Genomic DNA, 15,632 nt, shown 5'->3' on the forward strand with positions numbered 1-15,632 from the left:
TCTTCCTAGGCCTACCCCGACCTCTTTTAACTAATATATTTTCCCATTTCTCCATCCTTCTAACTGGAGCATCATTAGGCCTTCGCCGAATATGTCCAAACCACCGTAAACGATTCTCTCTCATCTTATTTTCAATGGGTGCAGCGCCTATCTTCTTACGTATCTCCTCGTTCCGAATCTTATCTTTTATTGTATTTTCACACATCCATCTCAGCATACGCATCTCAGTTACACTCATTTTTTGAATATGATGTCTCTTGGCAGCCCAACATTCCGTACCATATAGTAAAGCAGGCGTAATAGTCGTCCTATAAAACTTTCCCTTTAACCGCAATGGCATTCTACGATCGCACAACACTCCAGTGGCCTATTTTTCTATATAAGCTAAAAAAAAAAGAAAAGAAAAGAAAAGAAAGAGAGAAAAAGGAGAGGAAAAGAGAGAGAAGGAAAAAGGAAAAGGAAAAGGAAAAGGAAAAAGAAGAAGAGGAGATCCTCTTTCTCTCCAACCATCTGTTGTTTTTTTGTCCTTTGAAAGATTCAAAAAAAGGTACGAGTGTTCTCTCTTGTCTCAAATGAGAAAAAGAGCCTAAATAGGCTTTAGGCTATATTTTTGTAAGGAACCATGGATTCCATCTTGATTTTTCACTATTTAATCCATAGAAATTGACGTAGGTAGGGCTTGAATTTGTTAGATTTGATTTTCTATGCTATTTATGCATGTTTTTGTATTTTCCCAATATATATATATATATATATATATAAATATACGTAAAAAAATGTGTATATATATATCGGTGTTGTGAAAAGCGTTGAGGCGTAGCGAGGTGCTCCACCAAAATCTGAGGCGAGGCGTAATGTGTAAGCCTCAAATTTTTTTTAAACTTTAAAAAATTATAAAAAATATCTAAAATTACAAATAAATAAAAAATGCTTTATTGATGAAGCAACAACCAACAAGAAATAAAAAATCTCAAATAAATACTGAAAAATATGAGATTAACATGTAAAAATAACATTAATGCAACAACTTGATCTACATAAGTATCTAAGAAATAAAATATGAGCATTTATTCAATAAAAAAATAACATTAACAACGAAATGCATATTAACATTAACAACATCATGTCATAATTAGAAAATGCATGTTAGCATTAACAACCAAATGTTAATATATTTGTCCAAAACTTTTCAAAATGAGAGTGTTAACATTAACAATTGCAAATGAAAGATAAAAAAAAACATATAAATGGTCATAACCCTATGATAGGAATTAAGGCCTAGGCTTTTCTTGTGTCTCGTCATCATCAATATCTAAGTCTTCAATGTTATTATCTAAGGAATCCATATAAATAGGTTATCCTTCATCTTCATTCTCCTATTCTTCATCACCTGCACTTTCTTCCTCCACATCCTCGGTCACTTCTTTTGCTTTTATTTTTTTTTCAATAAAAAATCATGTATTAAATACTTATTTTATGTAATTAAAAAAATACATTTATATTCATAGAAAAGTAAAATGAATATTGCTTTACCTCGATCTCTTGAAGACCTGTCTTGCCTAGAACCACTTTGTGAATCATGAGGTGAAATAACTTTTTCAATAGGTACATGCTCAATGACATTTATGTCGAAGTTCAGATCCAACCATGAATCCTCTAACTAATTAAGATCACTAGGAAACACTGAATCTTCCTTCTCCAGTATCCACTCATCGTCTGAGTCTATATGATCTACACATATAAGGTCTTTGGTAGTCCTCCTCCTCATATTTCTCTCTCTTAATTTCATATTGCACATTACAAAAACCAATGCATTCATCTTCTCTTGTTCAAGTCTATTCCTCTGTTTTGAATGCACTTGTAATTACAAATCATTGGTAATCAATTATAAGATAATTACAATTATAAAAATGTGTTTCAAAAATAAAATACAAAGTTACAAACTAATGAGAAAGTACTCCAATTCCTCTCACAACCCGATACAATGCACGTTAAACTTAAAATTCAAATTGCAAAATTCATCAATTCAGAATTTTCTGGTCCAAATGAACTCCACCAATGCATTCAAATAAAACAATAAGGAATTGATAAAAACCAAGGTTTTAAAACCCGTGACTCGGGACTCAACTCGTTCTTTATTGACTCGTGACTCGGCAGGTCAACTCGGTGACTCGGATCAGGTTTTGTTAACTTTTGATTTTAAAAGAAAGACAATATATAAATTGTCATTTAAACATATAAAGGTTTGTAGAATGACTTAATTACTAGTTTAATTGATTAATAAGTAAAATAACATCAAGTAAAACTGCCCTTAATTCAAATCTCACATTTACTAAAGAAACTACACAAGCAAGAACAAGTCTTTCAAGACAATATATAAAGAATGACTTAATTACTAGCTTCAAGAACTTTAATAGCCATGCTCGATCATGGTTTATATCCTGAATATATGGACATAGCTGTTGTGTTGCAGGGCCTCAGAAAGTCCTTGCAAAATTTTGGGAACATTGAACTTTATCTTGATATTTGTAAGCGTCTGTCTGATGTAGAGTTGATTGGACCATGCCTTATATATCTGCACATAAATGCATATAAGCTTTGGATAATGAGAATGCTGTGATGTATATATATTATAATGATAAATGTGGGCATTTTATGCTGTTGTTTTGAACAGGCTGGCAGGCTGCCAACTATTGTGTAGGTCTCACAACAACAAAGTTTCCTTATGGACATTTGCTCTATGTACCTATGTACTTATATAGTTCTTTGTAAGTAGTGGCGTGGTGAACTTTTAATGAAAGAAATAAACTCAAACCCTTTAGGAGGAGGATTTGGAGTTTTGACAGGAGCCACTTCAAGTGGGATCTGATGGAGGATATAGAAGAATAACGATGACTTTCATCTTGTGTTTCAAGTTTCAACCACCTGGTATGCAGTATCAATATGCAAACAAAGTCAGTGTTGCAGAGATGGTTGCATGAGGGATCAGTTATGTTAGCTGGATTAGTGGATTCACTCTATGTTCATTGAGGGGTACTGGGTTTGATTCCTTACATGGAGCTACCAAAAGGAATGAATGATGGACATGTGAAATTTGATAGACTTTTACTAATTTTGTGATTTTATATTAAATTGGTAAGCCTATTGTTATTATGCTATTTGTTCTTTGAAAAATGAAAACTTACATATGAAAAAATTGCCCATAGCCTTTGAAAAATGAAAAAAGAAAAAAGTGCCAAAAACTCGCCCGAGTCATGCCGAGTCAGGCCAAGTTTTTGCAAAACGAGTTTACCTTGCCGGGTTGACTCGTTGGAGGGCCGAGCCGAGCCGAGTCACCGAGTTGACTCGGCGAGTTTTAAAACCCTAATAAAAACATTAAGAATGTTACAATTAACAAAAACATAAAGAAAATATTAATAAATAACAACATAATTGCAAACTTACTAGGACTTTTTAATTTTCTTGTTGTAACGGTTGCCTCTTTACCAAACAACCCCTTTGCCTTTTTAAATGCATCGATTTGTGTTGTAATTTTCAACCGAACATTTGCATCAGAAACCAAATTTTCAACACAATCATAAAAGCCACTCATAACTTCTCCATCCGTGATGAAGTTGTCAGCATAATGAAAATGAAGATTTAAATAATAGGCAGCTACATGCAAAGGCTTATGAAGTTGCAAGTCCCATCGTTTATCAATGATATCCCAAATAGGTTTATATTTTTTTTCAACCTTGTCAAGGTTTGAAGCAATTTCCTCTTTTACTCTATCCATTGCCTCGTACAAAAATCTCATAGCAGGGTCATATGCATCCACTAATTGCAATACTTTCACGAGAGACAATGTAGCTTTAATTGCATATGATATGACAACCCAAAACTTATGATCATTAAGAATAATATAAGAAATGTTCTTAATATCAGATTTCTTATAGTAATTAGATATAAAATTTGAAGACAAGAACATCAACTTCAATTTTTTCGTATAACATTCAATACTATGAAGTGTGAGATATGTTGTGGTAAAACGAGTGATGGCTGAACGTAGAAGTTCTTTATTTTTTGTAAACTTTTTCATCAAATTTAATACCCATGCATGATTAGGTGTGGCAAAATCTGACACGACCCGCCAACCCGCTTCTTAGCTGGGTTCGGGTTTGACTTAAACGGGTTCGTGTTGTAAACGAGTCGACCCGCCTAACCCGTTTATTAAACAGGTCGGGTTAGTGTTAGGGGTATGCCAACCCGGCTGACCCGTTTAATAAACGGGTTAGGCGGGCAGGTCAACCCGTTTACTCGAACCCGACCGGCCCGCCAATCCGTTTACCCGAACCCGACCCGCCAACCCGTTTACCTGACCCGACCCGTTTATTAAACGGGTTAATCATGTCGTGTCGGTTTACCCGTTTAATAAATGGGTCGGGTTCGTGTTTGTGTTTGCCACAGCCGATCCGTTTAATAAACGGGTCGGGTTCTTGTTGAGGTATGCTGATCCGCCAACCCGACCCGATTGCCACCCCTATGCATGACTATATATATCTTGTAATTTTTTTTGCCTCTACTGTATCTTTAAAAATCAATATCTTTTCAATATCTTCTAACATCATATCTAAGCAATGCGCCCGCACATGGTGTCCAAAAACATGTTTTTCTTACCATTAACATATTCACAACTGCCACATAATTTGGTGCATTATTTGTAATAAATTGCACCGCATTGCTTTCACCAACTTCTTTAAACAACTTACACAAATTTGCACCAGTTTTTTTCATGTCGCTGATGTCAATGAACTTTAAAAATACTGTCCTAGATGAACTGTTCACAAGAAAATTAATTAAGTTTCTTTCTTTTCTATCTGTCCAACCATCTGCCATAATGCTGTAACTAACTTTTGGCCATTCATTTTTTAACTCTTTTAAAATTTCACGAGTACAATTTACCTCGTCCTTCAAAATCAACGTTCCGAACTCGTGATAAGAAGGCGATTTGAACCCTCGCCCATAATTTGCAATAGCTTCTACCATTGCACCAAAATATGGACATTTGCAAAGATTAAATGATAGGGCATTTGAATAAAAAGATCTACCAATGACACGACATACGTTTTTTCTTTCATTTATTTTGAAAGCAGTGTTTATTGTGGTTTGTCGTGCTTCTTTGTTCACAAAGAGGTCCATGAGACCACCTGTGCTTGTTTTTGCATCACTACATGATCCATTGATTTCTTTGTTCACATTATCGACTCTTGATGATTCAAAATAAACACTCATTCCGATTTCGAACTTGTTTTATTTCTCTTGTTTCTTTTTTTTTCTGATTCTTTAGATGATTTTGAAAAAACTTTTTCAGATCAGGTGGAACCGTTTCGCATATGCTTAGACTATGTTTTGTGCCCGCTAAGTGATGCTTTAACCTATAGATGTCTTCTGTAGTCTCTTTATGACAATAATTGCAAATTACATGTCGTACGAGTTTGAGATCTTTAGTGGGATTTGAAACTTTAGCTCCATGATCTCATCCTACATCTTTTCTCATTGTCTGCAAAAATGCATATAAGAAAATATATATTAATACAAAAATTTACAAAAGCTCAAAGAGTTAAAAAAAAACTAAGACAATGCTTTATATAATCCAATGAATTAAGATTCATATTCAATCAGAATCAGCATATATAACTTAGAAACTAAGAGTATACAACTTCTTTTCTCCTTCTAATCTCTACTACAAAAATAATAAATTTTCCAAGCCATACAAGATTTATACAATCTCAATATTGTACTTGCCAAACAATTCAAAGAGCATCAGGTGAAGCTGGTTCCTCCTCCTGGAATTTGGTGTTTTAACATAGACCTCTTGCCATTCATTTTCTAAGCAAATGATACCTTTCAAGGACATGCATGAAAGAGTAGGCATCTGACAGCCTTAGTTTCATGCAAAAAGGATGGCCTTAAGTGGGTGTATTCATTTCTTTGTTTTCCTCTTCGAAACAACAGTAAATATTAAATCATATTAGAAGTGATTCAATGATCATGGAAAAGTATCTATTCAAAGGCATAATTTGGTTACTAAGTGGTGCCTACTCAATCAGCCAGGCAGACAAGTTAAAAAGCTACTAAAGACATGACAGGCCTTAGTTGTTTGACCAAGTGAATATTGCCACCAGCCAAACATGCTTAACAAGCTCCAGATATCTATAAAATCTGCAAAGATTTATGATTTTATTGGTTAATATGGTTTGTCTTTTCAAATTGTCAAAAATGAATGTGCTTTCTAATAGGGAAAACCAATTTGGGGCAGCAAGGTGACAGAGTTATTCAAGACAAAAAAAAGTTATTTCAGACAATACAGACAGGCAAATGTTTGCATGTTTGCCAATACAGACATGCATGCATGCACACACACGTGCACACTCACACAGACACATACATATACATGTATCTACAATGCATGTTATACAACATAAATTCTATCTATTTCATGCTGTATACCAACCCAAAATTTAACGCTAAAGGAGATTAGAACTCAACCGAACTGCAGACTGCCATTTCGCACTGAAAAATAACAGAAAAGAAAAATATATACAAATATATAAAACATGTACCTCTCTTCTTCTTCTTTCGAAACCCAAGCTCGGGTTAGGTTGACAGACGAGACAAAGAGAGGTGGGAGAGACCGAGACAAGTGAGAGACGAGTGAGGGACTGCAAGAGAGATGAGAGAGATGAGTGAGGGACTGCGATAGAGAGATGAGAGAGAAACTGCGAGAGACGAGTGAGGGATTGCGAGAGAGAGACTGTGAGAGATGAGAGAGAGAGAGACTGCAAGAGACGAGAGAGAGATGAGTGAATAAAAATGAAAAATTAGGGCCCCCTACCCTCACATTGAGGTGCATTTAGCCCTGAGGCATACATCTCAAGGCATATGAGGCATACGCCTCAAGGCTTTTACGCTTTATACCTGTGCCTCAGGGCACAAAGGCCCTCGCCTTGAGGCGAGTTATGTTTTTTGCGCCTTGAGGCGCATTTTTAATAACACTGATATATATATATATATATATGTGTGTGTGTGTGTGTGTGTCCGTAGACACTTTGGACAAATCTAGACAGATCTGTCTCATGCGTTTAGCGGACAGATTTGGACATCGTGTTGATAGGCAGATCTGGCCAGATCTGAGTCCCTGTCCATTCTGGACAGGCGTGTACATCCGGACAGATAGACACGAGACTGTGGTTCCTGAAAAACAAACCTAATCCATGGGGAAATATATATATATATATATATATACTCAGTTAAATATGAAAATTTGGATTGTTGTGTTTTTAGTCCGGGACAGGATGGACAGCTGTCCAGTCCCAGCCTGGACAATCGGCTGGGACAAGACAATCTGCTGTCCACTCTCAGACGACTGTCAAGATTGGGGCTGAGCCTCTGTTAAAAAGAAAATACTTATATATATAGCGAACTCCAGCCAATTCAGTCGGCTGAACTAAACCTGGAGCAGTCCAATCCCAGCTGACTGGTTGGCTGGGGCTGGCACACTGTCAAAAAAGGAGAAGACAGAAGACAGAAGACAGAAGACAGAAGACAGAAGACAGAAATTTTTAAAAAAAAACTAGATAGTAAATAAATGTTTTTTTTAGTTGCTGTCAGTGGGCGCAACCGAGCCACTTGTTCGGCTGGGCAGATGGATCAGTTTTTAGCCCAGTCGACTGGGTTCGACTGGGCCAGGTGCCTGCAGTTTAAAAAAAAATGGACATATTAACTCTTTTTTTTTTAATGTACTGGGCCCAGCCGATTTCCTGGATTGGCTGGGCAGCTGTTCAGCCCAGGCCCAGCTGATTGAGCCGGCTGGGCAGGGCCTGGGCCCCAACCGACTGGGTCGAGTTGGCCAGTTTGCTACAAAAAAGAAAAGAAAAAACAGAACTTTTCTACATATGCTGGACACAGTATTCATGTTGATATATGCTTGTTATGCATTCAGATCTTTTATGTGATTCATGCATTGAATTCGTTATACATGCCCAGATTATGTATAGTTGATGCCCAGACTTATATATGGCAAATATTCAGAATATTTATGTTAAATACACAGATTTGGGCATGATTAAAATTCTGTTTTGGGTACCTCTATCCAATTTTGTAAATGCTACATTATATATGCATTGTGTGTTAGCTGCATATGTGAGTAATATATTATTTGCGTGATGCTAAATGGAACTCACATGCATGCATACATGGCTTAGTTTCATACAAAATCTTTTCATAGTATAAACATGTATAATTCGGATGGTTGAAATCTTGGAAGTAGCTTATGAAGCATTAACATAGTCATGCGCAGATTTGAATGAAATGCATGAGACAATCCTGTGAAACAAGATGTATGTTTCCAAGCTTATGTTCATAAGCATATGAGTTTGTTAAACATGTGCATTCTTAATGTCTATAAAAGTATATGCATTTGTGAGCATGCTGAATGGTTGCATAAATTACATCTTCACTATGGTTTTTACATTGGATGCATCGGTGATCAAAAGTGGGTTATCGCAGGTTGTGTGGGTCTTGAGCCCTTGTTTAGTTTTTCTTATGCATCACAAAAATCAACTTAATATTTATTGAACTAATTGCACTGTTCCATGTTGCCACGAGCTGTGACCCCGTGAAGAGTTTCGTATGTTGATTTGCGAAATATGTGTTGTTGGTTTTGCATGTTGATTTGCAAAATAAAAAAATTAAAATAATAAAAAGATAAAAGAAGAGAACAATGTAATTCACGTTTCTTGGATGTCCTTTTTTTAGTGTGGAAATTCTGGACTTGCGGTTTTGGGGGACCGTGAGGATACTAAAACTTCGTGTGCATGTTGTGTTCTTGAACCCAATTAGGTGGTTCACCTCTCGGCCACGATTTTAGGGAGTTTTCGCCACTTTTCTTGGCGGTGGTGTATAGATACAACTGTTGTTTTTGGTATACCAAGAAAGTGGCATTAATGGATGTTGATTCCCATAATGTCTCGACATTAGATGTTGATTTCTAATGTTTTGATGGATTGTGTTGATTCTTGATATCGATCGAGGGCTAAGTGTAAAACCCAATAATAAAATACAAGTTGTGTGTTAAGCTACAAATGATGACCTAACTTAAGCTAAAAAATCTTTACCTATTTTGAGTATCCGCTAGCAACAGTAATAAAAAGAGGAACTAAAGTTTGTGTGCATTTAATAGGGACATGCATATAAAAGCAAACTCTGATAAAAGCTAATAATTTATTTATGCATGTGCACCGAAATCATGCATATTCCTGTTATGCATTAGATCATACATATTTACTTGTTCTCTTACTTGTGCTAAATTAGCGATTGCATGATAAATGTTCCCTATTGCTTAACAATTGTTCTCTCTTGTTTAATAAAAGTTTCCTAATGCTTGAATGATTAATTGAATTATGAATTTGTTATAATTGTATCCTTCTAAAATATTGAATAAATCTTATTTATGTTCTTTTTACTTATTTGATTCATTAGAAAGACTTGTACACATGATCCTTCATTCTGACACCCTTACTTTTGTGTTTTTCACACCCTTTGAGGCCTAGTGAGGGGACCTGCTATTACGAAGTGCTACATGACTGCTTGACAGATTCCTTTAGGGACAAAGTGGCCCCACATTTTGATTTGTTTATATTTACTTGCATATGTTCTCAGACTTTATTTTTTAATTAATAAAGTTGGTTTGGTTTGGATGATGGTATTGTAAATTCCCTTGTGGTTGTAGATTGGTTATGACTGTAAGGCCCTGGTTTTGGGAATGTTTCCGCAAATGTTTAATTTTTTTGCCACTTTTTAACGGTTTTGAGTTGGGGTCGTTACACTAATGGCTGAGAACACACATGAAAATAACAGATATTAATGGGGAATAATCCCCTTGAGAATACATACATAGAGAGAGGGGTCTCACCCCTTTATATACAAGAGAGAGGCTCTAGAGAGCCGTTGGGACCTACCCAACAATTAGAAATCTAGCTGTTGGGTAGGGTCCCAATGACTCTATCCTAATTCCCAAAAAGCCTATATGGTTGAGAATATTTACATTATTTGAAATAAAAAGAACAGAAATAAATAAAGTAAAAAATACATTATTTTCAGATTTATATATAAAAAGATTAAAATACCCCTAACTAACATATGTACAGAAAAACATGTGTAAACATGTATGTTTACTTTGACACTCCCCCTCAAACTTATGGTAGGATCACCGAAAGTTTGTTCAACAAGAAATGAAACCGCGGGGTTTCTGAAGTCACATATGGCAGTGAAATGGTCTTTTTCAAAAACTCTTCTTAAACATAATGACAATCCATCTCAATATGTTTAGTGCGCTCATGAAAACTGTGATTTTCAGCAATATAGAGGGCACTTTTGTTATCACAACATAGTCTTATTTCTCTGTCACAATTACTCCCATATCCTTGAGAAGATGCCTTAGCCATACAATTTCAGTCGTAGTAGATGCTGTGGCTCGATATTCAATTTTTATAGAGGATAAAGATACTTTTTGTTGCTTTTTACATTTCCACGATATCAGGGAATATCTTACAAAAACACAGAAACCAATAGTTGAGCATGTCATTTGGGTCTCTCCCTCAATCAGATTTAGAATAAGCAATTAAATTAAGAGAAGTTGAAGATAAAAATAATCTTTTAGAAGCATAATTTTTCAAATATATAATAATACACATCACAACACTCATGTGCACAGAGATAGGAGAGTGCTGAAATTGACTGTCCGTGCGAACTACCTGCACTATGTCTGGTCTAGTAATAGTCATGTATATCAATGCTCCAATCATCTGTCGATATGGAGTAGGATCTTTCAACGATTCTTCATCATCAAATATCATCTTTTCCTTTATCAATTTTCATTTTTGCATTTATCACTTCAGGAGTATCTACTCTTTTGTCATCATTAATTCCAGACCTGTCAATAATTTCAGCTGCATACTGTGCAACCTCAATCCCTAAGAAAAATCCGAAAAAATCAAGGTTAGTCATTTCAAAACTTTGCTTGAGAATAAATTTAACTTGATCTCCTCCCTATTTATCTGCTCCAGTTATGATCATATCATAAACATAAAGTAATAAAATGACAATACCTCCAGCGAAATTCTTAACAAACAAAACAATGTCAATATAACAAGTATATCCAAGCTTAAGCATAACATAACTAAAGCGAACATATCAAGCTTTTGGAGCTTGTTTAAAACCATACAAAGCCTTTCTAAGGCGTAAAACTTTTCCCTTAGGAACATTATATTCAGGTGGTGGATTCATGTATACTTCTTTTAAATCTCTATTTAAAAATGCATTTTTAACATCCATTTGATAAATTGGCCACTTCCTAATAGAGGTTATGACTCATACATGCTACGAGAGCAAATGTTTCATCATAGTCAATACCATATTCTTGAGCATATCCTTTAGTGACTAACCTAGCTTTATGTCTTTCTAAAGATTCAGCACTTTTAGTTTTGACTTTAAAAACCCACATACATCCTATTGATTTATTGTTGGTTGGTAAATCAAACAATTCTCAAGTTAGAGATTTTTCTAAGGCTCTAATTTCTTCACTCATTGCATTTTGCTACTCAGGATAGTCCTTTGCTTGATTATATGTGGAAGGTTCAAAGTATGAATAAATTTTTGCTAAACAAGCTCTATAGTGAGGTTCGAAAGATTCATATAGCACAAATCTATCTGGAACTCTACGTGGTCTCTCTGAATGCCTAATTCTTTTGTTTTCTTGTTCTTCTATGGTTGAATATTTTTCAAAAGCACTTAATTGTTTATTATATTGTCTTTGATATTAAATGACATTTGGATGATCGTGAGGCTTAGTAGTTTGCGATTCGTTGCAAGTTATCTCATTAATGTCTTCATTTAGTGAGGATATTTCTAAAAATTTGTATTCATTTTCATCTTTGGATAAGACAATGTCAAAACCATTTTCTTGTTTTAGAAATGTGACATTCCTAGAAATATAAAGTTTGTTATTTTTAGTATATAACACCTAAATCTTTTTTGGCTTTCTCCATATCCTAGGAATATATATGAAATCGCTTTAGGAGATAATTTATCATTTTTATGGGTGAGAATAAAACATCTACACCCAAAGACCCTTAGTCTAGGATAATCAGTTGAGACATTGTAAATTTTTTCATATGGTGAAAGACTTTGAATTTTTGAAAAAGATAAGCCTATTTATAAGATATACGAAGGTGAGTTTCTTCCGCCCAAAACTATTTGGGAACACTTTTAGATATAAGAAGAGTTCTAGTTGTCTCTATTATATGCCAATGTTTTCTTTCGGCCAAACCATTTTAGTGTGGCATATTAGCACGTGACCTTTGATGAAGTATTTCATTTTCTCTTAGATATTGTTGAAAGTCATTAGACATGTATTCACCCCTTGAGTCAGAACGAAAAGTAAATATATTGGACTTAAAGATTTGTCACTAATGAAATTTTTTAAGATTCTCAAATACTTCATGTTTATTTTTGAGAAAATATATCCAAGTATAGCAGGAGTAATCATCCACAAAAATAACATAATAAGTGTATCCTCCCTTGGAAGCAGCAGGGGCAGGACCCCAAACATCAGAATAATTAATTCAAGCAGTTTGGTAGCAGAGAAAGACCTTTCTTGATATGAAATTTTTATTTTTGCAAGAATACAATCGATGTAAGAGATTTGTTCATTACAAAGGATCCTTAGATAAGAAATATTGGATAATTATATTAGGGTGTCCTAGTCTTTGATGCTATAAAACTTTATCCAATTTTTGAACATTAAGGCAAAAAGTCTTGACCAAAATTTTCAACTGATCCATATAATATAAGTCTCCTTCTCTATGCCCTTCCTTAATCTGCCTCCCGGAGTGAAGATCCTGTATTAAGCATTGGTTAGAAATGAATGAGACTCTACATCCATGATAAGTGATTTGAGAAACAGAAAGTAAATTTAAATTTAGTTTTGTAACAAATCTTATTTGAGGAATATTAAACCTAGGACATTTTTTAAAATTTTCAATTCCATTAATATCAAGAGAGGTTCCATCAATAGTGCAAACATTTCTTTTACTAGTAGAGCCTTTACAATTGAAACATATAGATTTATCATGTCATATGATGGACCCGAGTCTAAAAGCCAAGAAATCATATCTGTAGGAGAAGAAAAGGAGACGGCGGCACCGGTCACAACTTGTCCTTTGAGTAGAGGTTGCAAAGCCTCCACTAGTTGAGAAAGAGACATGTTTGAAATTGATTTACTTGAAGAATCTTGTTCAACTTATGAAGTACCAACCGAAGCAACCTTATTTTCGTCTTTGTTCTTGAATTTCAGACAAAAAGGTTTAATATGTTCCGGTTCTCCACAATTATGGCAAAAAATACCTCCTCTTTTCCTTCTATCTCCTTTTGTTTCATACACACGTTTCTTCCCATAGTTATTGTTCTTTTAAAAGTGTAGGGGTTTGTATGTATGAGTGTTGGCACCCGGTTTTGAAACAGCCAACACATTGTCCTTAGCTTCTTTTGCTTTTTTTTGAGGCCTGTATTTAGTCTCTTCCATGCAAACTTGAGCTAAAACCTTTTGAATATGAGGAAACTCATCTTGTCTTCTATGTATGATGTTGCTTCTCATTTGTTCAAACTCGGGTCACAACCCTCTCATAAATTGAAAGAATTGCTTAATGTTTATTTGCTTCTTTCTAGTTTGAGCATCATTCGGAGTTTCCTAAACATGCTCTAACTTAGCCATTTGATCGTACAACTTCTTTAAAGAGCCAGAGTACTCTTTAATACTCTTGTTTACAATTGTGTATCTTGTCTTGAAGCTCCCATCGAAATGCAATGTCGCATTGAGTATATGTTTGTTTAATGAAGAACCATGCTTCATTGGCTCTTTCAAACTCCAAAATGGTTTAACATGTATCTTAGTTCATATTCCCATAAATAAGAAAAGTACCTTGGCATGGGAAAATTTTCATTTCTTCAATGCTTTCTTATGACCTATAAGAGCTTTTTCATTTTCTTCTCCTTTAAGAACCTCCTTTTTAATGGTTCCGTCCATTTTCTTTAATGAATTTTGTGAGAGTGAGTTGTGGTTCTATTGGGAACCATCAATATACTCCCACAATCCTTTACCAATAAGGATTATTTTGATGGCGGTAGCCCATAAATTGTAGTTCTTTTCATCAAATTTTATTGGGACTATCGTCACCACTTCTTTTTCGGCTATAGAACCAAAGAATACAAAGCAAGAGAGAAGAAAGAGGAAGAAAAATAAATACTTGAGCAAACTTTCAACTCTTTTTGAAGCACCAATGTCTCTATGCATTCACAAGATACCAATCTTAAAGAAGGCTGGTAGGCATGTTTTCCGAGGCAAGGCCCGATTTTCTTGCCACCTCAAAATACGCTTGAGAAAGAGTTGAATAATACTAAGGAGTCGATAGGCTTTGATACCATGTCACGAACTGAAGAATATGCCTTGGTGTGCCACTTATGGGCATGAGAACACTTGGAGAATATGACCTCTTATGAGTCAATACATGAAAACACAAGAATGGGCTACTAAGGGCTGCAAACACACATGAAAATAATGGATATTATTTGGAAATAATCTCTTTGAGAATACATGCATAGAGAGAGGGGTCTCACCCTTTTATATACAAGAGAGAGGCTCTAGAGAGCTATAGGGACCTACCCAACAACTAGAAATCTAGCCGTTGGGTAGGGTCCCAACGACTCTATCCTAATTCCCCAAACGCCTATATGGCTGGGAATATTTACATTATTTGAAATAAAAATAATAAAAATAAATAAAGTAAAAAATACATTATTTCCATTTTTACATGTAAAAAGACTAAATTACCCCTAACTAACATATGTACAGAAAAACATGTAAACATATATGTTTACGTTAACATATGGTGCTTTATAATAGAATCCCACATAACATAGTATGATTAAGCTTAATGGGTATGATGAAAATATTATCTTTGTCATCCATTCTTACAAGGGATGAGAGAGAGAGAGAGAGAGAGAGAGAGAGAGAGAGAGAGAGAGAGAGAGAGAGAGAGAGAGAGAGAGAGAGAGAGAAAAGAAGAACACGAGTACTCCACCACAAGATGAAGAAGAAACACCACCAAGCAAGCACCACAATGGATCACGCAAGCACTTGAGTGTGTATCTTCAAATGCATGACCACGATCATGAACACTTGGATGTGAATCGCCAACGAGCTTTAGCACCACCAAGCTCCGATACCATGTAAGAATTAAAGAGCCTTCACTTACATCCAAATATCCACAAAAAATCAAGTGGCCACATACATAAAAGTGGCCACAAAGAGCACACTCACAAAAACCACAATGGACACACACAAGAAGGCTCACAAAATATAAAAAAAATATCTTTATTAAGGTTCATAATATGCAAGAAAGCATACATAAAGAGAGGGGGTTTACCGCCTTTTATATACAAACAAAAAGGCCCATAGAGCCATTGAAGCTAGTCCAACAGCTACATTTGTAGCCGTTGGACTAGCCCCAATGGCTAATCAACACAGTCAACAATGT

At 35.2% G+C, this 15,632-nt stretch overlaps 1 protein-coding gene across 1 annotated transcript in view; it reads left to right on the forward strand.

The window, feature by feature from the left end:
• Nucleotides 1–15,632, forward strand: part of LOC149811696 (uncharacterized) — a 57,718-nt gene that overhangs the window by 9,146 nt on the left and 32,940 nt on the right. The window lies entirely within an intron of this gene.

This window comes from Nuphar pumila, chromosome 17 (genome assembly GCF_984573655.1).
Source record: "Nuphar pumila chromosome 17, dmNupPumi1.hap1.1, whole genome shotgun sequence".
In the NCBI taxonomy this organism is placed as follows: Eukaryota; Viridiplantae; Streptophyta; class Magnoliopsida; order Nymphaeales; family Nymphaeaceae; genus Nuphar; species Nuphar pumila.